At 53.0% G+C, this 21,245-nt stretch overlaps 1 pseudogene across 1 annotated transcript in view; it reads right to left on the bottom strand.

Moving 5' to 3' along the window:
• Positions 1–18,565, bottom strand: part of LOC309891604 (scavenger receptor cysteine-rich type 1 protein M130-like) — a 41,168-nt pseudogene extending 22,603 nt beyond the window's left edge. The window contains exons 1-8 of the transcript in view: positions 18,220–18,565; positions 17,933–18,111; positions 17,389–17,758; positions 16,739–17,053; positions 16,548–16,620; positions 15,815–16,170; positions 15,006–15,146; positions 14,265–14,360 (exon numbers count right to left, since the gene is read on the bottom strand). The product of the transcript in view is annotated as a scavenger receptor cysteine-rich type 1 protein M130-like (transcript). The remainder of the gene's footprint in view (positions 1–14,264; positions 14,361–15,005; positions 15,147–15,814; positions 16,171–16,547; positions 16,621–16,738; positions 17,054–17,388; positions 17,759–17,932; positions 18,112–18,219) is intronic.
• Positions 18,566–21,245: the final 2,680 nt, after the last annotated feature.

Below are 21,245 nucleotides of genomic sequence, written 5' to 3'. Positions count from 1 at the left end.
AGGGGAGTGCAGGGAGAGCAGAGTGATTGTGTAGCAGTGAGTGTTTTAAAAACAAGTAGAGCTGAGATACTGGGGAGAGCAGGGGTTCATGTTGAAGTGAAATAGGTGGAGGTGTGATGCTGAGGCAGCAGCAGAAGGAGGATGTGCATTTCAGTGCTGAGATGTGCAGTGACCCCAAGGAGAGGCACCTTGTCTGGTCATTTTTCTTATTCTTCAGTCATGGTTCTCAGTGTGGTCCACCAACAGCCTCAGAAACTTGAAGGTTTTCTCCTGTCTTTTACTTCTTCGAAGGCTTGTTTGGTCTTTCAGTAGCTACATTTCAGGAACTTGACACCAGAGGGCTTTTTCAACGTGCAAAACTCCCTAAAATGTGCCAAGTCTCCATGCATAATTCCCTTTATCTTTGATTATTTGATTAGAGAGATTTCAGGTATGTAGTCAAAGGGAGAAGATTTCAATAAGAATGAAAAATAAGAATGGATTTCTTGTGTTCCCAATTTTATTTTATTTTCTGCTCACAGATTTAAGTGGTATCAACAATCTCCAATCCATGTTGACATGGGCATCTCTGAGTGGAGTCTGAATACATATGGATATACAGACCCCTGAAGTCAAACACTCTGTGGGCAGTCTTCATCACTGTCCTCCATCTCTCCCATTTCTCTCTTCACCTACCTACACTTTCAGCCACCAGGTAGAACTCAGAGTTTTCTCCACTGAATTCTGTAGCTGGACAGTTCAGCCCCGTTTGCCTCAGTTCACACTTGCTTTACATAGAGAACACGAAGGCAGTTTCTTAACTGGCAGCTCACTCTGGTGTCCTTGTTGGGGCTGGATAGTGCAAATTTTCTTCATAGAAGCTGGTATGGTGCTGTGTTTTGGATTTAGGATTAGAATAATGCTGATAAAACACTGATGTCTTAGTTGTTGCTGATTGGTACTTCCACTGAGTGAAGGACTTTTCTGCTTTTTCTGCTGTTCTTTCCAGTGAGGAGGCTGTGGTTGGAGGCTGGGCAGCTGGAGAGGAGGACATTCTGCTAAGGTGTGATCTTTGCCAAGGATGACATTCCTCCTGCATTATTTTTAAGGTTACGCTACATACTCCAAACCTAGATGATTCATATTTCTGTGGATGTCATTGTTGCCTTGAGATACCACAGCTGTGAGCTGCAACTGTCTTGGGCAAAAAGTGTCTTTTGCACAGAGAGATCATCACTTGTACAACTCATACTGCCCAGGGTGTCATTGGTCTGCTTTGCTGATGGCTTCTGTTTTGTCCAATGTAAGCTAAAGACCACTTGGGATTTTTCTGCAGTTACAATCCTGCTGAAACAGTTTTAGTCATCATCTGGATGCAGGAGTGGAATGCATCCTCAGCAAGTTTGAAGATGGCACTGAACTGGGAGGTTCTGCCGACTTCCTGAAGGGATGAGAGGCCTTGCAGATTGATCAAGATAGAGCGGAGCATTGGGTGATTGGCAATGGCATGAAGTTCAACCAAAGACAATGACAAAGACAACCAGAGAGACAATGTCAGATTCTGCACCTAGGATGAAGTAATGATGGACACAGGTCCAGCACAGTCTGGGAGACAGGTGATTAGAGAACAGCTCAGCAGAAAGGGATCTGGGGGCACTGGATGATAGCAGGCTCATTATCAGCCAGCAGGGCGCCTTGGTAGCAGAGAAGGCAAACCACATCTTGGGATGCATTAAACACAGCACAGTCAAATGGTCAAAAGAGGTGAATCTTCTTCTATATTTAGCATTGGTCTGGCCTCCCCTTGTTTACTGTACACAGTTCTGGGCTCCACAACAGAAAAAGGATGTGGACTTGAAAGCACTGGTGTCCTCAGGGAGTCCGCTCCACCTTCATGACCTTTCAAAGATAGTGAAGCTTATTGCCCTCTCCGAATGCTTGGAAGCAGCCCCTCTGGCAATGAGCTTTTCTGCCTTCCAGGGCTGCTATGAGATCCCCTCTAACAGCCCCCTGAAAAGGCACAAATATGCCCCTCTGAGGTCTGCCATCTGCTGTCTTCTGTCTCTTTTCTTACTCCTTTTGATACCTACAAATCCAGCCTTTCAGGATCGTGACTGCCAAGGCTGAAATTGATCTTCATCTCCCTTCCCTTTGAGGGTAATATCCCCTAGGAAACGAACTGCATAAAACAATGCCACGTCATGACACCACAGAGAGATCTTCTATTCAGAGTTCTCAAAATTTTTCTAAAATATACATTAAGGTCTTGTTAAAGACCACATGGAGGTGGCCATTTCCTACAGGATTCTCTGGAGGAGGTCAAGATTCCACAGGGAAATGTGAGTCCAGACATGTGGGAGGCCTTCTAAAGCTTGAGCTGGTTAGGGAGAGTACCTGAGGGAGGGTGCAGGGCATCCCCTGCACCCAGTGCTCCTGAGGATACTGAGAAGAGGCCTCCAGAGGCCTCCACCTGGCTGGCATGGTTCTTGTGTGATGCCCTCTTCTCAAGTACCTGATAGGCCCATAGAGAGGTGGGCTTGGCTTCCCATAGAAAGGCTGCAGGGAGATCTCTGATGGCATTGCATGGGTGTCCTCCCTGAAATGAGGACACAGAAGGTGATTCTTGGACCTCATACTTTTTCAGATATGAGGAACAACAGTGCTAGAAATGAGTTTTCTTACTGAGTAGAGGGAGGGAGCACGAGTGACTGATTCAGCCTGTTTCAAAGTTGATTCCTCTGGACGCCCAGGGGAAGAGCTCCCTGTGCTGCTGAGCTGAGCTGGGCTCCTGGGCCCAATGGGAGCTCCTGGCAAGCGGGCAGCACTGCAGAGAGACAGCTCTGTCCAGGAGCAGCTCCTCTGCACAGCACAGCAGGGCTGGGGGCACCCTGGGGACAAGGGTGGCTGAGAGGAGGGAGGGAGATGTTAAAGGCAGTGTGGAGGGGGGATGCTGAGAGCTCACTGTGGGAGAAATCTTCAGAGCCCTGAACAGGGTAAGTCTGTGGCTGCAGGGCAACGCAGCTGTTGTTCCTGGTGTCATCTCCAGATTTGCTGGCACATCCCACAGCCTATGGCATTTTTCAGGAGGACTCCCAGTGTTTCTTTGTATAAGAGGAGAATGACAAACTCCAGAGCAGGGATTACCTGCCAAAGCTGTCAGAGGGACAGGACATGAGGGTTCCTCCTCATGGGGTCGGCTACAGGCTGTGCAGCTGGGGTGCAGGCAGGGGTGCCCAGGACTGTGGTGCGGAGCAAGGTCCCTGCTGTGCCCCAGGGGCTGTGTGCCAGGGCAGGGCCTCTGCTACCTGCCAGGCTCAGCACTCAACCTGCGCAGGGAGCTGCCCAGGGTGCTGTGGGGAGAAGCTGCAGGTGGAGAGAACCCACCCAGCAGAGCAGGGCAGAGCAGGGCAGGGCAGGGTCCTGCTGCCCAGAGGCTGCTGCCTGGGACAGGGTGCTCAGAGCTTCACAGCACACCAAAGAAAAGTCAGCAGGAAATCTTCATGAGTAAGGTGAGAGTAAAAGATCCTTGAAGAGAATTGTTCATTTTTTTGAGTTTTCTTATGCAAATATTCCTGAAAACTGCCCTGGGACAGGAGGTATATGCAGGGCAAAGATGAGCACACAGCAAGTGGGATGTGGTCTGTGAGCAATGGCAGGAAGGAGTTGTGGTGACAGGGAAGCAGCTGCCAGCAGGGATGGCTCCAGGCAGCAGAGACCTGGGCAGGGAGGCAGAGACTCCTTTGCCTGAAACGCCAAAGGAGGGGGATTCAGGCACTCCCTGTCAGGCCTGCAGTGCAGGCACCTTCTCTGCAGCAACCCCCTGCTCTCCTCTGCCACCCACCACAGACTCTGTCCTCAGGGGCTTTAGGGCATGAGCCACCTCTTCCTCAGCTGGATCTCCAAAATTGGAGAGGAGCCTGTGTCCTACAAGTTGACAGAAAGGTGAGGCTAAAAGTACCTGCCCTGCAATGACACTTCCATAGGTGGCATGTAAGCTCGATAAGGTAAAGGCTTCCCTGCATACCCATATGCCTTTCCCTCTGTCAGCTAGTTAGAGCATTGTGGTATTCTTTCTTATTTCTCCACCTGTGTGTGGTTTTCCTACTTTCTTTGTCTGGGGTGCAGGTGTGTGTAAGCTTCTGTTCTCACACAGATTGCTGGTGCCCTGCCCTGAGGGTGTCTTCTTGGGAACAAGGTGCCCAAGCTCCATTTGAAAAAGTCAAGACACTGTCATTTGGTTGGGACGGTTGGAGAATGAGCTCATTACTCCTTCATCTCAGGGAATGGTGAGTTCTGTGAGAGAAAGAGTACATTTTTCTCAGGGAAATCTGCCTAACTTGTCATTGTCTTTTCCTCCATGGAGAGCCAAGCATGCCCTGAGGCAGCAAATGTCCAACAGGAGCTTCCCCACTGAGTTCCTCCTCCTGCCATTCGCAGACACACGCGAGCTGCAGCTCCTGCACTTCGGGCTCTTCCTGGGCATCTACCTGGCTGCCCTCCTGGGCAACGGCCTCATCCTCACAGCCATAGCCTGCGACCACCGCCTCCACACCCCCATGTACTTCTTCCTCCTCAACCTTGCCCTCCTTGACCTGGGCACTATTACTACCACTGTTCCCAAAGCCATGGCCAATTCCCTGTGGGACACCAGGGCCATTTCTTACTTGGAATGTACTGCTCAGGTCTTTTTCTTTTTCTTTTTCATCTCAGCAGAGTTTTATCTTCTCACCATCATGGCCTATGACCGCTACATTGCCATCTGCAAACCCCTGCATTACAGGACAATAATGGCCAACAGAACTTGTGTAAACATGGCAGTGGTTACATGGGGCAGCACTTTTCTCTATGCAGTACTGCACACTGCCAATACCTTTTCCCTCCCCCTCTGCCAAGGCAATGCCCTAGACCAGTTCTTCTGTGAAATTCCCCGGATCCTCCAGCTCTCCTGCTCAGATGTATACCTCAGAGAAGTTGGGCTTCTTGTATTTAGTATCTGTTTAGCATTTGGGTGTTTTGTTTTCCTTGTGCTGTCCTATGTGCAGATCTTCAGAGTTGTGCTGAGGATGCCTTCTGAGCAGGGCCGGCACAAAGCCTTTTCCATGTGCCTCCCTCACCTGGCTGTTGTTTCGCTGTTCATAAGTACTGGCACATTTTCTTATATGAAGCCCCCCTCCATGTCCTCTTCATCCCTGAATCTTTTTCTGGCAGTTCTGTACTCTGTGTTGCCTCCAGCAGTGAACCCCCTCATCTACAGCATGAGGAACCAGGAGCTGAAGGATGCAGTGTGGAAAGTAATGACTGGAGCTTTTCCAGAAAGAATAAACTGCTTATCTTCCTAATGTATTTCAGAACAGACACTTTTTTTTTTTTTTTTTTTTTTAAAGTATTGTTATTATTTCTTTGCTTTACTTCTCATAGCTTTTTCCACAGAAAAAAAAATAAGTCATTGTACTTCTCCTTCCTTCTTTGTATGTACCTGTCTCGTGTGACTCCAGTCTTTGTAAGGGAAAGGCTTTCTGTGTATTTAAATAAAAAAGGATCCTGCCGTGATGTGCTTGTCTGAGATACTTTCTCTAAGACCTATGGTGGAGCTGCAGGGGCACTTGGCTGTGTGCAGAGGTGTTGGGGGAAAGAATCCTGGCACAGCAGCACTGCCAGTGAGCCCCAGGGCTTGGTCTTCCTTATCTTCTCTCTTTCACCTCCCATGCTCTCCTTCAGAGCTCTTGTGTTGCTGTGACATCTGATTGTTCTTGTCCCTTGCTCACCGTGCTGCTGTGGGGCAGTCCTGTGTCCACAGGCAGGGACAGGCCAGGGGCACTTCTGTAACAGAGCTGGCTCCACACCAGCATCTCCAGCTTAAAAGGGGATCTGCTGAGGGCAGTGTCTGAAGGCTCAGCTCTTCTCCCAGAGCTGCTGTCATGGATATTGCAAAGGAATAGACTCTAATGAGGCTCCTTGCTTTGCTTGTTTCTTTGTGGACTCAAGCAAATGAGATCAGAGTCCCAGGATAAACTTTTAGGTGGAGAGAGTTGATTCTAGTGTTGCCTGTTGGTGCCCAGCACCCATAAAGATGGTGACTTCACTGGCCTGTATCCACAGCATATATCAGGGCTGATAGCAGGCAACTGTCTTTCTGGAGGGTAGCAGGAGTTGTCAGGAGAGACCAGGGGATGGTCTCCGGGTAATGTGTGCCAGGAAGTCAATAGAGTTAGGAGCCCGTAGAGCCTGAGTGTGTCCAAGGTTATAAAGTGACCCAGAAATAAAGTGGAAACAGGGAAAGGAGAGCTCTGCAACTCCAAGTAACATAGCAGGTATAGGAAAATCTGTCTGTTGAATTAGTTGTTATACCTCTGGTGAAATTTTATACACTGAATACAGTGAACCACCCCATCTCTCAACATTGGAAATTGGTATGACTCAATGATCCTTGTGGGCCCCTTCCATCTCAGGCTATTCCATGAGCCTCTGACTCTGAAGGAGGCTGGCTATCTCTGTGTACCCTCCATGGCCAAAGAACCACTTGTGTGGGAGGCAGTCAGTGGCAGTGCCCCCCACCAGCTGGTTCTGCCTTCCAAGCCTGACTAGCACGGACCTGCTGAGTGCCCCCATGGCTCTGCACAGCACAGCCCCCTCACTGGGCTGGGAAGAGGCCTCATGAGCACAACAGCTCCTTGTAGCCCTGTGGATGCTGGCTGTTAGGTCACTTCTATCTCAGCCCCTGGCTGGCCAACAGCATGGAAGCAGAGCCTCTGAGGTCATAAAGGCCATCAGAAAGCTATCCCAGACAGGCTGACACATTTCGGGAGGACAGTGGAAAGCTAGGTGAATAGAGGTGGGAGATTTGGTGGAGATTAGAGGGGTCTGGCTATCAGAAAGGGAAGGTTCTGAAGAGGAGAGGGGTACACCTCCCAAGGGAGACCAGGAGATGTCACACCACTGTCTTTCACTTGGCACTGAATACCCCACATCCCACTGCCTGTAGAAGAGCCTGGAGCCCCACATGAGGGACAGGAACTATCTGTCCAGAGCTGGCAGCAGGGCTTGTATTTTCTGCTTGATGAAACAAACACAGGATTTTCTCAACCTCAGAGCCACCTTTACCTTGGCTTACCTGCAATCATAGCCTCCAATTACCTGTTCTAAGGAGTCCTTGGGGCTTGGACAGTAATGGACGTCAGTGGGACCAATCAGTGCTTTGAAGCACTGAAGTCTTTAGGGTTTGGCTTCTAACTTTGTCTTTCTGAGAGATTTCATCAGTCTTCTCTCAGGAGATTAAGTTGATGAACTTGGCACCTTGGGGCTTATTAGAATACAGAAAGCCATGAGATTCTCTTAAGGAGGTCTGGACAGGTAGGAGAAGCCTGACCCTCTATGGACATCTTTGCTCCTCACCTCCCAGGTTCACACCATTTCTATCATTGGCCCCTTAGGACTTGCGTCACTTCTCCTGACATCAGACTTCTCCACTGAAGTCTGCAGTTGCACCCTGTAGTTCCTTTGTCCCAACTCCCTCCTGCTTTCCTTAGAGAACAGGCTGCACACAGGTAGAGAAGGATAATTCTTACTTGCAAACAAACGAAACTAAAGTATGATAAAGCTCAATAATCAATAAAGCTTGTTCCTTAAGTGTATGTTAGGTCCAGGCTTTATCCAAAACTCACAGTCCACAAGGGAGAGTCTTACATCACTTTTTTCAGTCAGTAGACATGAAAGTTTATCTAAAAACTCAGTTAAAAAGCTCCATAAAGACAGTATTGGAATACATAAAGCAACATGAATCTTTGAACTCCCTGAAGCTTAAAACAGCAACTTGATCATAGCATGATAGTCAGATAATCTTGCAATCAAATATTGATACAATCTATAAATTATTTGGTCTGGAACAGGGCTCTAGGATCATCTCGTCCAATCCCTCTGCCATGTGCAGGGACATCTCTCACTACATCAGGTTGATGAAAGGTCTTTCCAACCTGACTTCTAACACTTCCAACAATTGGGCATTCACAACTTCTCTGGGAACCTCTTCCAGTGTCACAGTACTCTCATCCTAAAATCTTTCTTTTTCATGTCCAGTCTAAATCTACACCTTATCAGTTCAAAAGCATGACCCCTTTTCCTGTCACTACAGGCCCTGATTAAAAATAAAATAAAATAAAATAAAATAAAATAAAATAAAATAAAATAAAATAAAATAAAATAAAATAAAATAAAATCTCATTCTTTTAAGCCCCCTTGAAGTATTGAAAGGTAGCAATAAGGTCTCTCTGGACCTTCTCTTCTCCAGGTTGATCAACCCCACCACTTTCAGCCTTTCTTTGTAGCAGAGCTCTGATCACTGCCCTCCACTGTAGCCACTCGAATAGGTCTATATCTCTCTTGCACTGGGTGCCCCAAAACTGGATGCAGTACTGTAGGTGGGATCCCAGAAGAGTAGAGTAGAGGGGGCAATCACCTCCCTTGACCTGCTGTTCTCTCTTTTTTCCATGAAGCCCAGGATATTATTGGCTTTCTCAGCTGCAAGTGCACCCTGCCAGCTCAAATCCAATTCTTCAAACACCAATAATCCCAAGCTGTTCTCTGTAAGGCTGCTTTCAATCCATTCATCCCCAAATCTATATTGATATTTAGATTTTCACTGATCTGGGTGCAGCACCTTACACTTCTCCTTGTTGAACCTCAAGAAGTTTGACTTTGTTATACCTCTCAAGTCTGCCCAGGCCTTTTTGGATGACATCTCCTCCCACTAGCATACCAAGTTTACCAGCAAACTACCTTAGGGTGTACTCAATATCACTCTCCATTTTGTTAATGAAGATATTAACAGTATAGGTCCCAGCACAGACTTCTGAGGAATATCACTCCTTACACATTTCCTGTTTGTTTATTCCTGTTTGGATATAACTCTTTGGACATGACCATCTAGGCAATTATTTTCTCCACCTACCAGTCATTCCAGCAAACCCATATTCCTCTAGTTTAGTGAGTGAAATGTTGCAGACCATACCAAAGCCTTACAGAAGTCCACGTAGATGACATTGGTAGCTCTTCCCTTGTCTGATGAGGAATATCAACGAATAGAACATAATCTAGTAGATCCTTTTTATGTATAAATACATATATGCTTCCTTGCAAAGAACCTGGGTTGCTCAGTGGCAGCTGGCAGCATTCCTTCTCAACATAGAGGACAATTCAAACACAGGGCTGCTTTAGCCCACCAGAGATCACAAGTTTAGGACTGTCTGCTTCTCAAGTTTCAACAAACACAACCCATGCAGATCTTTGCTGGATGAACACCAATGGGGATATTTCTCTGAAGGTTTCTGGAGAGATAAAAATTTGCTTAGGCCTGTAGCTCACCAGCTGAGATTTTCTCCAGAGGATACATTCAGGTCGGAGGCATGAAGAAAAAAGGAACTTCTCTCCAACCCCACCTTGGTAAATGGTCCAGGTGTAACATGTACAAACAAGTTTGCAAAGTACTGAGCTGATGCAACCCATGGTGGGGGTCCAGCTCTGGAGGAGAGATACCATGCAGATGAGAGTCTGTGAATAAAAATAGATGGTATAGCCTGGACATTATTTTCTGTGTCCATTTATGATGTCTTTGGTTATCTGAAGCCTTTTCATGGATCAGAAAAGCATGGCATAGGCCTTCAGGGTGACTGCCGCCTTCAGGAAATGGCAGCAGGAGGTAGAAAAGACATGGACTGTGACAGCTGATGTTCACTTCCTTACTAGCTACTGACTAAAAAGCAGCCTCTGCCTTGAATGTCAACACCAAATTGAGAAGTTCACCTATCAAGTTTGGATATGGACCTACATTTCAGTGTGACATGGACCCTGTTCATCTGCATTTCAGTGTGAGGCTCCCAAGATAGATCGGGATGCATATCTCTTGTCCTTAGCAGCAGCAGCAAGAAAAAAAAAAAAAGTCCACTGTGCCTCTCTGTCCTGCCTTTCCAGCTAGGGCAGAGGCAGAGAAATGCTTCTCCTGCAATAGAAGTCGAACAGTGCTGGGAGGAGTCATGGACACTTGCTGCCCTTGGCTAACAGAAGAGACCCCCTGTGCACCTCCCATGCTGGAAAGAGGAATCCTGTTTGGAAGGACGTGTGAATTTCTCTGCTCCCTTCAGACTCCAACAAGACCCCGCTGTCTCAGAAGAGCTGAGGCTTTTTACTCCCCATCTCCAGCTGTGCTCCTCTGGGTGCATCTCAAGTCTTCTCTCCTTGCCTTACGTGTTCTTGGACTGAGACAGGGACACCCACTGCCTTGCTCCAGACCCATCATCCCTGAAGGATCAGGCTGTCTATTTCAACCATCCTTTCCAACTACAAAGGTTTTGTCCAGTATACTGGGCCTGGTTGATCTCAGTTCGTTTGGAGTTCATTTGGATGGAGTTCATTTACTCTGAACTATCCAGTGCCAGGAAAGCTGGCTATTCTTCAAAGTTCATAGAATCAGAGACTCACACAATGTTAGGGATTGGAAGGGACCTTGAAAAATCATCTAGTGAAGTCCCCTCCACCAAGTCTGATCACCTCCTCCAAGCTCAGGAGCGATGCATCCAAGCAAAGAGGAAGTCAGGTGAAAAGGCCAGAAAGCCTGCATGGCTGAACAAGGAGATGCTGCTCAAACTCAAACACAAAAAGGAAGCCAAAAGGAGCCTACAGAGAGTGGAAGCAAGGGCAAGTAACCTGGGAGGAATACAGAGACATTGAAGCATGCATCCGCATGCCTCATTAGAATGATGAACCACCAACTGTAGATCAGGTTCAAGAGCATCTAAGGAATCTGAAGGGGCACAAATCCATAGAATCAGGTGAGATGAATCCCAGAGTCCTGTGGAAACTGGCAGATTAATTTGCAAAGCCATTATTCATCATAGTTGATAAGTCATAAATGGCTGGTGAAGTTGCTACTGACTGGAAAAGGTAAAACATAATCCCCACTTTTAAAAAGGGAAAAAAATGCATGCCCAGGGAACCACAGGCCAGCCAGTCCCACCTCAGTGCCTAGCAAGATCATGGAACAGATCCTCCTGGAAACTCTGCTAAGGTGTATGAAAAACAAAGAGGTGAATAGCAACAGCCAACATGGCTTCATTAAGGACAGATAGTTCCTGACATATCTGGTGGCCTTCTGGAGTGGGATTACAGTGTTTGTGTATAAAGGAAGAGCAATGTACTTCATATCTTGGAATTATGCAAAGCATTTGACACATCCCACGTGACATCCTTGTCTCTAAATTGGAGAGACAAGGATCTGACAGATGGACCACTCTGTGGATATGAGGAATTGTCTGGAAGGTTGCACTCAAAGAGTTGTGGTCAATGGCTCAGTGTCCAAGTGGAGATCAGTAGAGAGCGGTGTTCTTCAGGGACTAGTATTGGGACCCAAACTGTTTAACATCTTTGTTGGTGACATTGACAGTGGGATCAAATGTAGCCTCAGCAAGTTTGCCAATGACACCAAGATGTGTGGTGAGGTTGACACACTGGAGGGAAGGGATGTCTCCAGAGGGGCACTGACAGGCTGGAGAGCTGGGCCTGTGAGAACCTCATGAAGTTCAACAAGACCGAGTGCATAGTCCCACACATGGGCTGTAACAATGCTGCGCATAAATACAACCTGGATGGAGAATGCACTGAGAGCAGCTGTGTGGAGAGGGTTCTGGGGGTGTTGGTAGTTGAAAAAAGTCAACATGAGATGGCAATATGCACTTGCAGCCCTGAATGCAAAATTCCAGGCTGCATCAAGAGAACTACAAACAATGGGTCAGAGGAAGTGATTCTCACTCTTTCTTCTGCTCCTTTGAGACCCCACTTAATGTACTGTGTTCAGCTCTGGGGCTTCAGAAGAAGAACATGGACCTGTTGGAGCAAATCCAGAGGAGGGCCACAAAAATGGTCAGAGGGGCACCCATCATATGAAAAGAGGCTGGAGAGAATTGGAAAATTGAGAAGAGAAGGCTCTGGCAGATCTTACAGCAACCTTCCAGTAGCTAAAAGGGGCCTACAGGAAAGCTGGAGAGAAATTTATCATGGAATATTGTGACAGAACAAAGAGTAATGGCTTTAAACTGAAAAAGGATAGATTTAGGTTAGGTATTCAAAAGAAATTCATTACTCTGAGGGTGGTGAGTCACTGGAACAGGTTGTCCAGAGAAGTTATGGGGTAGTGCCCCATCGCTGGAAGTGTTCAAAGCCAGGTGGGACGGGGCTTTGAGCAGCCTGATTTAGAGGAAGGTGTCCCTGACATAGCCAGGACAGCTCACCGAAACAGATCAAATAGATGTTCCAGACCATCCAGCACTCCCTGCAGCCTACCACTCCACTATCAAAAGCAACTCCCAGGCTGCAGCAGAGGAGGCTGCTGGGGAAAAGCTGGAGGGTGGTGGGAACCCAATAGCAGAAGCAGGAAGAGCAGTTTGAACACCATGTCCTGCCCAAAGGTCCAAGCCTTCTCCCCACTCAGCTCCTGCAGGAGAGGTTTCTGTGCCCATGGGTGCTGAGCGGGCATCCTTGGGCTCAATGGGGCTCAATGGGGGCCCAAGGCAGCAGAAGGTGCCCCCCATTATGGGGTTTCACACAGAGCCACTTTGGTTGGAAACTGCCTGTGGCTGGCAGGATGGAAATGTCTGTCAGAAGGAATAGTGTCCAAGGACAAGGGGTTCTGGCAACCCCATAGCCAGACCCTGATCCTGCTGGCCCCAAGATGTGCCCCTTCCCCACCAGTGCATCTCCATCAGCCTCAGGGAGACACCCCAACACCTGGGCAGGGAAGCAAGGGTTCTAGGGAAAGCCCCCAGAGGGTTTTAATATGAAGAAATACTGACTCACAGCATAAAAAGAGGGGAATACCAAGAGAGGGAATACCCATGTGTGTCTGCTGACTGCTGGAAAAGGAAGACCGTTCCCTGGCACTCATGGGTCTCCCAGTGGCACTGAGCTCTCCTCCCTCCCAGCTGCACCCAGCTGCTCGGCAGGGCTGGGCTTTGCTGGTCTGGGGCTCTGGGACACTTGTGCACTGGGCTCCGGTGACACATCCTGGATGTCCTCATGAAAACATGCCAGAGACACCTCTTCAGCATCGTCATAGCCCATGGTCCCCAGGTAAGGGGATGAGATATATCCCTCAGCTCCAGGGTCCCCAGCACTTCTCCAGGAGTGCAGGCTTCCCCCTGTAAGCATCAAGGCAGACTGTTGTGGTTGAGCATGTGGGGTGCCCCTCAGGGCTATACATCACCTTCCTCCTCTTCGCCAGCCCTGAGACATTCGGCCCATTCTCCCAGCTCCCAGGAAACCTCCCAGGGCAGGTTCTCCATGTTGAGAGGTCAGGCTCTCATTATGCCATGGACTCATCTGGCCCTGGAATTGGCACCTAGGAAGCACTTGCTCTGCATTGCCCTCTCACCTGCGGCTGCATCCCCGGGCCCATCTCCTTCCACTGGTGCCCCAGGAACTTCCCAGTCCCCCTGCCCACAGACAGGATCCTCCCCAGGTTCGGAAAACTCCCTGGCATTGTCATAGCCATCTGCTGGGTCGCTTTCGGTCAGGACAGGGACATCAGAAAGGAGAGGAGAGGTGGTGGCAGTGAGAAGAGATGTCCTGCAAAGCAGAGGATGGGAGGGTGTGTGGGGACACAGGGCTGACATGCTGCTGGTGTCAGGGTCACAGCAGGGCCTTCATCCTTGCAACTCTGATGAATGTATCACTTGGTGACACTGCTGTCTGTCTGTCTGCAGGGAGGAGAGATGGAGTGCTTCCTCCTCCTCCCCCTCCAGTTCCTGGGGCTGACCCCAGACCCTCATCTTTCTCATGTTGACCGGGGTGGAGCTGCAGCTGGGTCAGGGACCCTTCTGAAAATGAGCCTGCAGAGAGCTGCAGTGAGTGGTATGCGGTGAACCCTGCTTCCCCGGATAATGGTCAGCACTGCTGGGGATTGGCACCCACAGAGCTAGGGCTGCGTGGGGAGGAGAACCTATTTTTCCCTGGGACCAGCCCCTTCTCAGAGGGGCTCCCAGAGCTCCCTGGGACAGACCCTTTGCTCAGACCTTGGCTGTCCCAGTGGTGCAGGGCTAGTCAGAGAGGGGCTGTCCCCTCTGGGATGGGCAGAGCTGGTGGGGAGGAAGCTCCTCTGTGGGGGCCAGCACCTGGATGCTCTCCCACAGACCCCGTGGCCCAAACATTTCAGGGACCATGGGCAGGAGCTGCAGGGGACAGTCGTGGTCTGAGGCAGTGAGAAGGGGCCCTGCAGATGTGCCCTCACAGGGACCCGCACCCACCTGAGGGACTGAACCTCAGCTGCTTCTCCCATGCCAGGCTGTAAGCGATCTCCTCGTAGACGGCCTCAGGGAAGGGCTCCCCAGCTCTCCCAGAGCCTGGGGACAGAGGCAGGGCTGGTCTGGGAATGGGCAGAGAGGGACAGGACCCCACGGGGCTTCCCCTGCCTCATTCCCTGGGCCAGCACAGGGCTGTCCCCACAGCACAGCCCCACTGTGTTGTGTTGGCACTGCGGCCACATCCCCAGGGAGGGCAGAATCCCCATGGGTGGTCTGGGGCAGTGTCAGCCTTGCACCATCCCTTTGGAAACAGCCCTTGTGCCCCTTTTGCTCTCTGGGTCACGTCCCAGTGCAGACCCTGAACCAATTCCCACATTTCCCATTCACATGGAGCTGCTCCATCTCTGCCCCACACATCAATAGCACAGCCCGTGTCCTGTGTGGGTGGCTGACACCACAGTGATGGATCCTGCTGCCCCATGCTGCTGTGCATCTGCCCCATGCCAGCAGTGCATCTTCCCCATATCCCCCAGCCCAGATCTCACATTTCTCTCCTTCACCCAGGACTCACGTCCTTGGGATCTGGGCTCTCTCCGCCTCTTGATGCTGGTGCCCCATGGTCTGTCAGGCAGTGGGGCAGCACATGGGGCAGGAGGCAGCACACAGCTCTGCATGTGACCCTCACCAACACCCCCAGCCCTGCCAGGAGGCATCTCCCCCCAGCACCACTGGGGAAGGACCCACCTTTATGCTGAGCCCTGGCGCTTTGCACCTGCCCAGCCAGGAGGGCCAGGAGCAGGCAGAGGAGGGCCCCCAGGATGATGCAGATGACAACAGGCATTGAGAGTCTCTCACTGCTGGTGGACGGACGGCCCCGTGGGGGATCTGCATGGGCAGAAACATGGCAGGGGCAGCATCAGGCATGGGAGAGGTTGGGGGTGGGACACAGCACTCCTGACCACACAAGGCAGCAGGGTCTTGGGGGGACAGGGCTGGGTGATGCAGCAGCTCCCACACTGCTGGGTACATCACAGACTTCCACCAGCTCCCTCGATTTCCTGGGAGTCTCACAGCCCCGCAAGGAGTCCCTTCCTCTGTCTGTGGGTCACAGCGTGGATATGGACAGACCCAGCCCCTGGGGAAGAACAGCTTACCTGCTTGTGGGGGGGATGTTGCTGTCCTGGGTGCAGCTGCAGGGGAGCAGAAGGAGAGCTGGGCTGAGAGGCTGGGGCTGTGGCACCAGGCAGCCTCTCTGGCAAATGACCCCAAAATTAGCCATGTGAATGTTCCATCCTTTAGGGCTGGGCAGGGTGGCAGGGACAGGGCCCAGCACCACTGCTCTGGGCTGCTCACAGGACAGTGCAGGCAGCCCAGGGGATGTGCTAGCACATCCAGCCCCACAGAGGCTGCTCCCCACCCACCACCAGCCCCCCACTCTGCAGAAACACCCTTGCTCAGGCCAGCAGCGGGGCCATGCCAGGATCCAGCAGGGCAGACACCCAAGCCAGCTCCTTGCCAAGCCCCCAGCCATGTCTCCCAGCCCCACTGCTCACCTGAGCAATGCACAGCCGCATCTGCCTTATGCTGGCAGGCACCACTGTCCCCTGGCTGGGCCCAGCAGTCCTGCAGAGACAGCTCCGTCCCCCTGCACTCCATCAGCCACATGGGGCCCGTCCCCTCTCCAGCAGCAGCCTGGCCCAGGGCATAGACTGCGGGGCCACAGCCCAGCTGCCTGCACGCCACCTCGGCATCCCGCATGTCCCAGGCATTGTCACACAGCGTCCCCCAGGTGCCACGGTGCCAGATCTCCACTCTGCCCGAGCAGCCGTCCTTGCCTCCCACAGCACGGATCTTCTCCCTGTCTGAGGAGGCAGCAATGTCCCATGGCACCAGGACAGCTGGGACAGCCCTGCCAGGTGAGGGGGGCACGTGCAGGGGCAGCTCCCTACCTGTGCAGCTGGTGGAGTTGGGGCATGCAGCCACCTGCGGCCTTTCTGTCCATGTCCCAAAGGAAAGAGAAGTTGGGCTGAAAAGGGCTGCTCTAGGGGTTGTGCAGAAGAGAGCAGAGCTGACCTCTGCTCACACGTCCCCATGCTGCCTGGGTCAGGGCAGCAGCAGAACCCTGTTCATTCAGGGGACACACACGGCACTGCAGGGGGGACCCAAGTGCTTGGCCCCACAAGGTCTCTGATTCACAGAGCAGCAGGAGGCTGTCCCAGGAGGGGGGACTCCTGAAAGCCCTGCATGGTCTCCTCTGAGCCCTTGCCTGGAGTTGCCTCTACATACCCCAGGGAGCTGCTGGCAGCCCGGCTGTTGACTGCTGCTGGTGGACATGGGTGGCTCTGAGAGCTGAAGTCACCTTTGTGCCACCAGCAGCAACAGGGTCTAATGCAGGAAGTCAAAGCCCCTCCTGGTTCCTTCTCTGCATTTGAGCACACCCAGTGGGGAGCTCATCTGCCTTGATGGATTAGATTTACCATTGCAGGTTATGTGGGCCTCTTCTCGGCGGTCATCACACGACTGCGGATGCCAGGGAGCAGAGGGACACTGCCAGAAGGAGCTGTTGCTCTTCCCACACTCCACATGATCCAGCCACGAGGTTCTAGACAGCTTGGCATACCTTGAGGTTGTTTTCAGGTACCCTCTGTCCCCGCAGCTGAGTTGCTTGCACACCAGTGACGCTGTCTCAGCAGTCATCGAGTTGGAGCAAACGCTGCCCCACGTCCCGTTGTAGAAAACCTGCAGGCGCCCGGAGCAGCCGTCGCTGTTCTGCAGCCTCAGGGCCATGAACTCTGGAAGGAGAAATGGCCCCAGGAGGAACAGGCTGGTCCGGGGCTGGAGGAACAGAGGCTTGTCTGCACCCTGGGCCCTCAGGTAGGTGGAGGCACAGCCAGCAAATCCCTGTTGCACCTGGGAACAGAGAGGTCTCTGAGGTGCACCCTGCCCTCCCTGCTCACCGTCAGGGTGGATGTGCTCCCTGGAACCCCAGGGTCTGGGTGCAGGTGTCCCCAGAATGAGCTCAGGTGGCAGGGCCTCCAATGCAGCCAGGGACAGCTTCGGCCATGCCCAGCTCTACCCTCACCCTGGCCTCCCCATCCCTGCTCCCAGCCCCGCATCCAGCACAGACCTGAGCAGATGACTCCTGCGTCCTCTTTGTGCCTGCAGTCGTGCTGCCCCCAGGCCTCGGCAGGGCAGTCCCAGAGAGCAGCTTCGGCCCCGGAGCAGTTGATGCCATCCAGCCAGATCTGCCTGGAGCCCTCCCCAAACCGAGCAGAGCCGGCTGCCTCCAGGGCCCCTCAGCAGCCCAGCTGGCGGCAAACGACGGTGGCGTCGGCCAGGTCCCAGGCATCGTCGCAGACGGTGCCCCAGCGCCCCTGGTAGTAGATCTCCACTCTCCCGGCACAGCGCCCGGCCCCATCTACCAACCGGACCTGTCGGCTCCCTGCAGTGGGGAGAACCCCGGCCGTCAGGGGCTGGCTGCCCTCCCAGCCCCACACCTGGGGGACGTGCAGCACCACTCACCCCCGGCACACGGACCCCACATCCTCCATAATCCCTGCTGCCGGGTGGCTTTCAGGCAGGGAGGTGTTGCAGAGGCTCAGGTCAGCCTCGTGCCCTGCACACCGCACCCCACGCAGCCCCACAGGTCCTGGTCCTCGTTCGGCCCTCACGGGGGTGTAGGCTGCCTCTGCCTCTCCGCACTGCAGCTGCCGGCACACCACGCTGGCCTCCTGCATGTCCCACTGCTCATCCAGGACTCTGCCCCACGTCCCGTGCTGGAAGACCTCCACGCGCCCATCGCACCGGCTCCCTCCACCCACCAACCGTACAGACATGTGGTGAGCTGGGCCTGGTGAGAGGAGAAATTCAGCCTGGTGCTGCCGTGGGGTCCCCAGCTGTGGGTGGCCGTGTCACACACCAGGGGCAAATGGACTTTGCAGCACTGCCCAGCACTCACCTGAGCAAATGACAGCAGCAGCGTTCTCCTGGGAGCACGGCGAGGCCCCCAGGGCAGTCACCGGGCACTGCCCCAGGTGGGCTTCAGTCCCGTCACAGTGGAACGAGTCTCTCCAGACGGGGCCGGTTCCTCTCCCAAAATGCCCTCCTCCAGGAATGGACTCAGCAAAGCCACAGCCGAGGTACCGACACAGAACGTGGGCGTCTGAGAGGTCCCAGCGGGAGGCACACAGGGTCCCCCACGTCCCCAGCACGTCGACCTCCACCCTGCCCTCACACGCTGTGCTGCCGTTCACCAGCCTGAACCCTGTGTACTCAAGGACAAAGGAGGATGAGAGAGGCCACATTTGTGCTCTTGTTCCCACAGGAGCTGCAGGAGAGGCTGAAGGGACAGCGTGCCTTTCTCCTCCTGCAGCACTCTAGTTTTAGGGCTGCAGACCACCACCTCATCCCACCTCTTCTGCCCCCAGCACAGCCCTCGTGGGCACCGTTTCACCCCAAGTCCTTACATGTGCAGGTGACATGAGTGCCAATGCCATGGGTGCAGGGCTGGTGTCTGGAGGCCTGCGTGGGGCAGAAGGAGAGGACGGATTCATTCCCCACACACTGCAGCTCCCTGTCCCAGACAGGACCAGCCCCTTCTCCCACGTGAGCTGCCCCATGGACAGAAAGGGCTGTGCCACACTGCAGATCCCTGCAGACCACCTCGGCAGCTTTGGCACCAAAGTGGGAGTGACAGACAGCTTTCCACTGGTTCCTGTCGTAGACCTCCACACTTCCTGAGCAGGGGCTGTTTCCTCCGACCAGCCGGACAAATCCTGGAGCAACCAAGGAGATCTGTGAGTTCCCAGATCCCTCTGGCACTTCCGTGTCCACCTCCCACCTCATCCCTAAGGTGGCCACATGCAGAGCCCCATGGCCAGCACAGCAGCTCTCAGGTTGTGCTGATGGCACAAAGAGGTCAGGGCCCCTCTGCTGCTCCTCAGAAATCACTCCAGCCCCCATGGGCTGCCCTCTCTCCCAGCCCCTAGCCATAGGCACCACTCAGACAAACTTCTGCTGCCTGGAGCCCCTGGGCTGCCTGACCCTGGCCCCAGTACTGCAGCACCTCGAGGACATGGGCCCAGGAAAAAAGGTCCAGGCCTGGGGGCTGCTGCAGCCTGCTCTGGGCTCAGGCCAGGCTGAGGAACCCCTTGGATCTGACAGAAAAAAACTTGTTCCGAGGGGGTCCTGGCTTCAACTGATGGACTCATGTTTGCTAGGTCATGTCCCAAAGGTCCCCAGCACTCTCACAGCCATCCTTGAAGCTGTGGGTGGCCATGGCCATGTGAGTCACACTCATGTGGCTCTGCTGTGGGGACCTGGTCTTGGTCCCTGCCAGACAGGTCCTGGGTGAGCAGAAGAAAGATGTGAACTAGCAGCCACTCCAGTACAGGGTGAGGGGATTCATCTCCCAGCTCCAGGCACAGGCCCAAGCTGTGCTTACCCACCTTGGGGGCCATTCAGTCTGCAGGCACCCAACGTGGGCTTCCACTGGGCTTTCCCACTAATAGGGGACAGCAGCAATCACAGTCCCTGCTTGACAGCAGAACTAGCAATGTTGACTCGTGCTCTGGTGTCCACCTGTTGCTTTGTGAGGGCACAGACTGGTCCCTTACAACTGTCCTGGACCCAGAGGTAAGGGAAGGGGGGTCAACCCTTACCTGAACACATCACTCCAGCGTTCTCACTGGGTAAGCAGTAAACTTCTTCTGGCCCTTCATGTGTGCAGTCTGACAGGGCAAACTCGCTGCCATTACAGTCAACAACATCCATCCAAATGGGGCCAGACCCTGGCCCAAAGTATCCATACTGAGGAGCTTCAAGAGCAACGCCACAGCCCAGCTGTCTACAAACCACTGCAGCATCAGCCATGTCCCAGGAGTAACTACACACAGTCCCCCACTGGTCCTGCAGTTTCACCTCCACTCTCCCAGCACAGCGCCTGCCGCCATCTGCCAGCCTCACCTCTGCAGCCCCTTCAAACACACACAGGGAAGGGTCAGGAGAGCTTCGAGCCCCACACTGTGGGTCTGTGAGTACCCCCTGCCCAGACAGAGTAACAAGGGTGGGAGTCTTGTCCCCATGGGTTGTCCCAGGGGTAGTGGAGTGTCCCTCCTCTCCCCATGGGCTATGCTGGGATGAGGATACACAGCTCCAGGACTCCTGGGACATTTTCTGCCCCACAGCCCTCGGCACCTACTCCTACCCCAGTGGGCCCCTGCCCCTGCCCACCCGTACACCACCCCCTGCCCTTCACAGGGCTCCTGCTCCTCCCCAGCCCAGAACCTCCTGAACAGTCCCATCTCCCTAGGCCCTCACCTCCCTCTGTCTATCACCTGCCCCAGACACCTCCCAAACCAGGGAGTCTTGAGGTCCCTTTCAACCCCTACAATTCTATGAAACCCACCACCAGCCTCAGGACCTCCTGTGTGCACAGGGGACACTGAGCTTACCACAAAGATCTCCCCCATGGCCCTTCCTCATCCTTGCTGTCAGCTTAGCCCATGTGCTAGTCCAGAGCCCCCAGGAAGGAAGCCTGTCTGTCACCTCTGTGTGCAGATGCCTCAGTCCCCTTCTCTCTATGGGGAACAACCTGCTCTCTTGTGAATCCACAGATCCCAGGGGAAGGAGCAGCACACAACCCGTCCAGGACACCCCAGGCATTGTCTGTGCAATGGAGATCACTGAGCTTCCACTGTCACTGTCTGGGCCTCCTCCAGATCCAGTGACACAACACTGGGGAACAAGGGGCCCCAAAAGAGTACCCAAGGACAAGGTGTCTAAAATTGTAGCCAGACATGGGCTGCAATAATCATGGGAGTTGTGCAAATGGATTATCCTCTCCCACTCAGACAGGTACAGGTTAAAGCACATGGCTGAGATACCAAGAACCTTCTGCTTCTCATTTCAGTAGCACCTGGAAAGCAACACCACTCCCAAAGGGATCTCAATGACTCCACTGCTGCCCATTGGTCCCAGGCTGTG

The sequence above is a fragment of the Aythya marila genome (genome assembly GCF_965140915.1).
Source record: "Aythya marila genome assembly, contig: HAP1_HAP1_SCAFFOLD_158, whole genome shotgun sequence".
NCBI classification, from domain to species: Eukaryota; Metazoa; Chordata; class Aves; order Anseriformes; family Anatidae; genus Aythya; species Aythya marila.
Note: the sequence above shows the minus strand (reverse complement) of the source record. Positions and strands in the feature narration are given on the sequence as shown.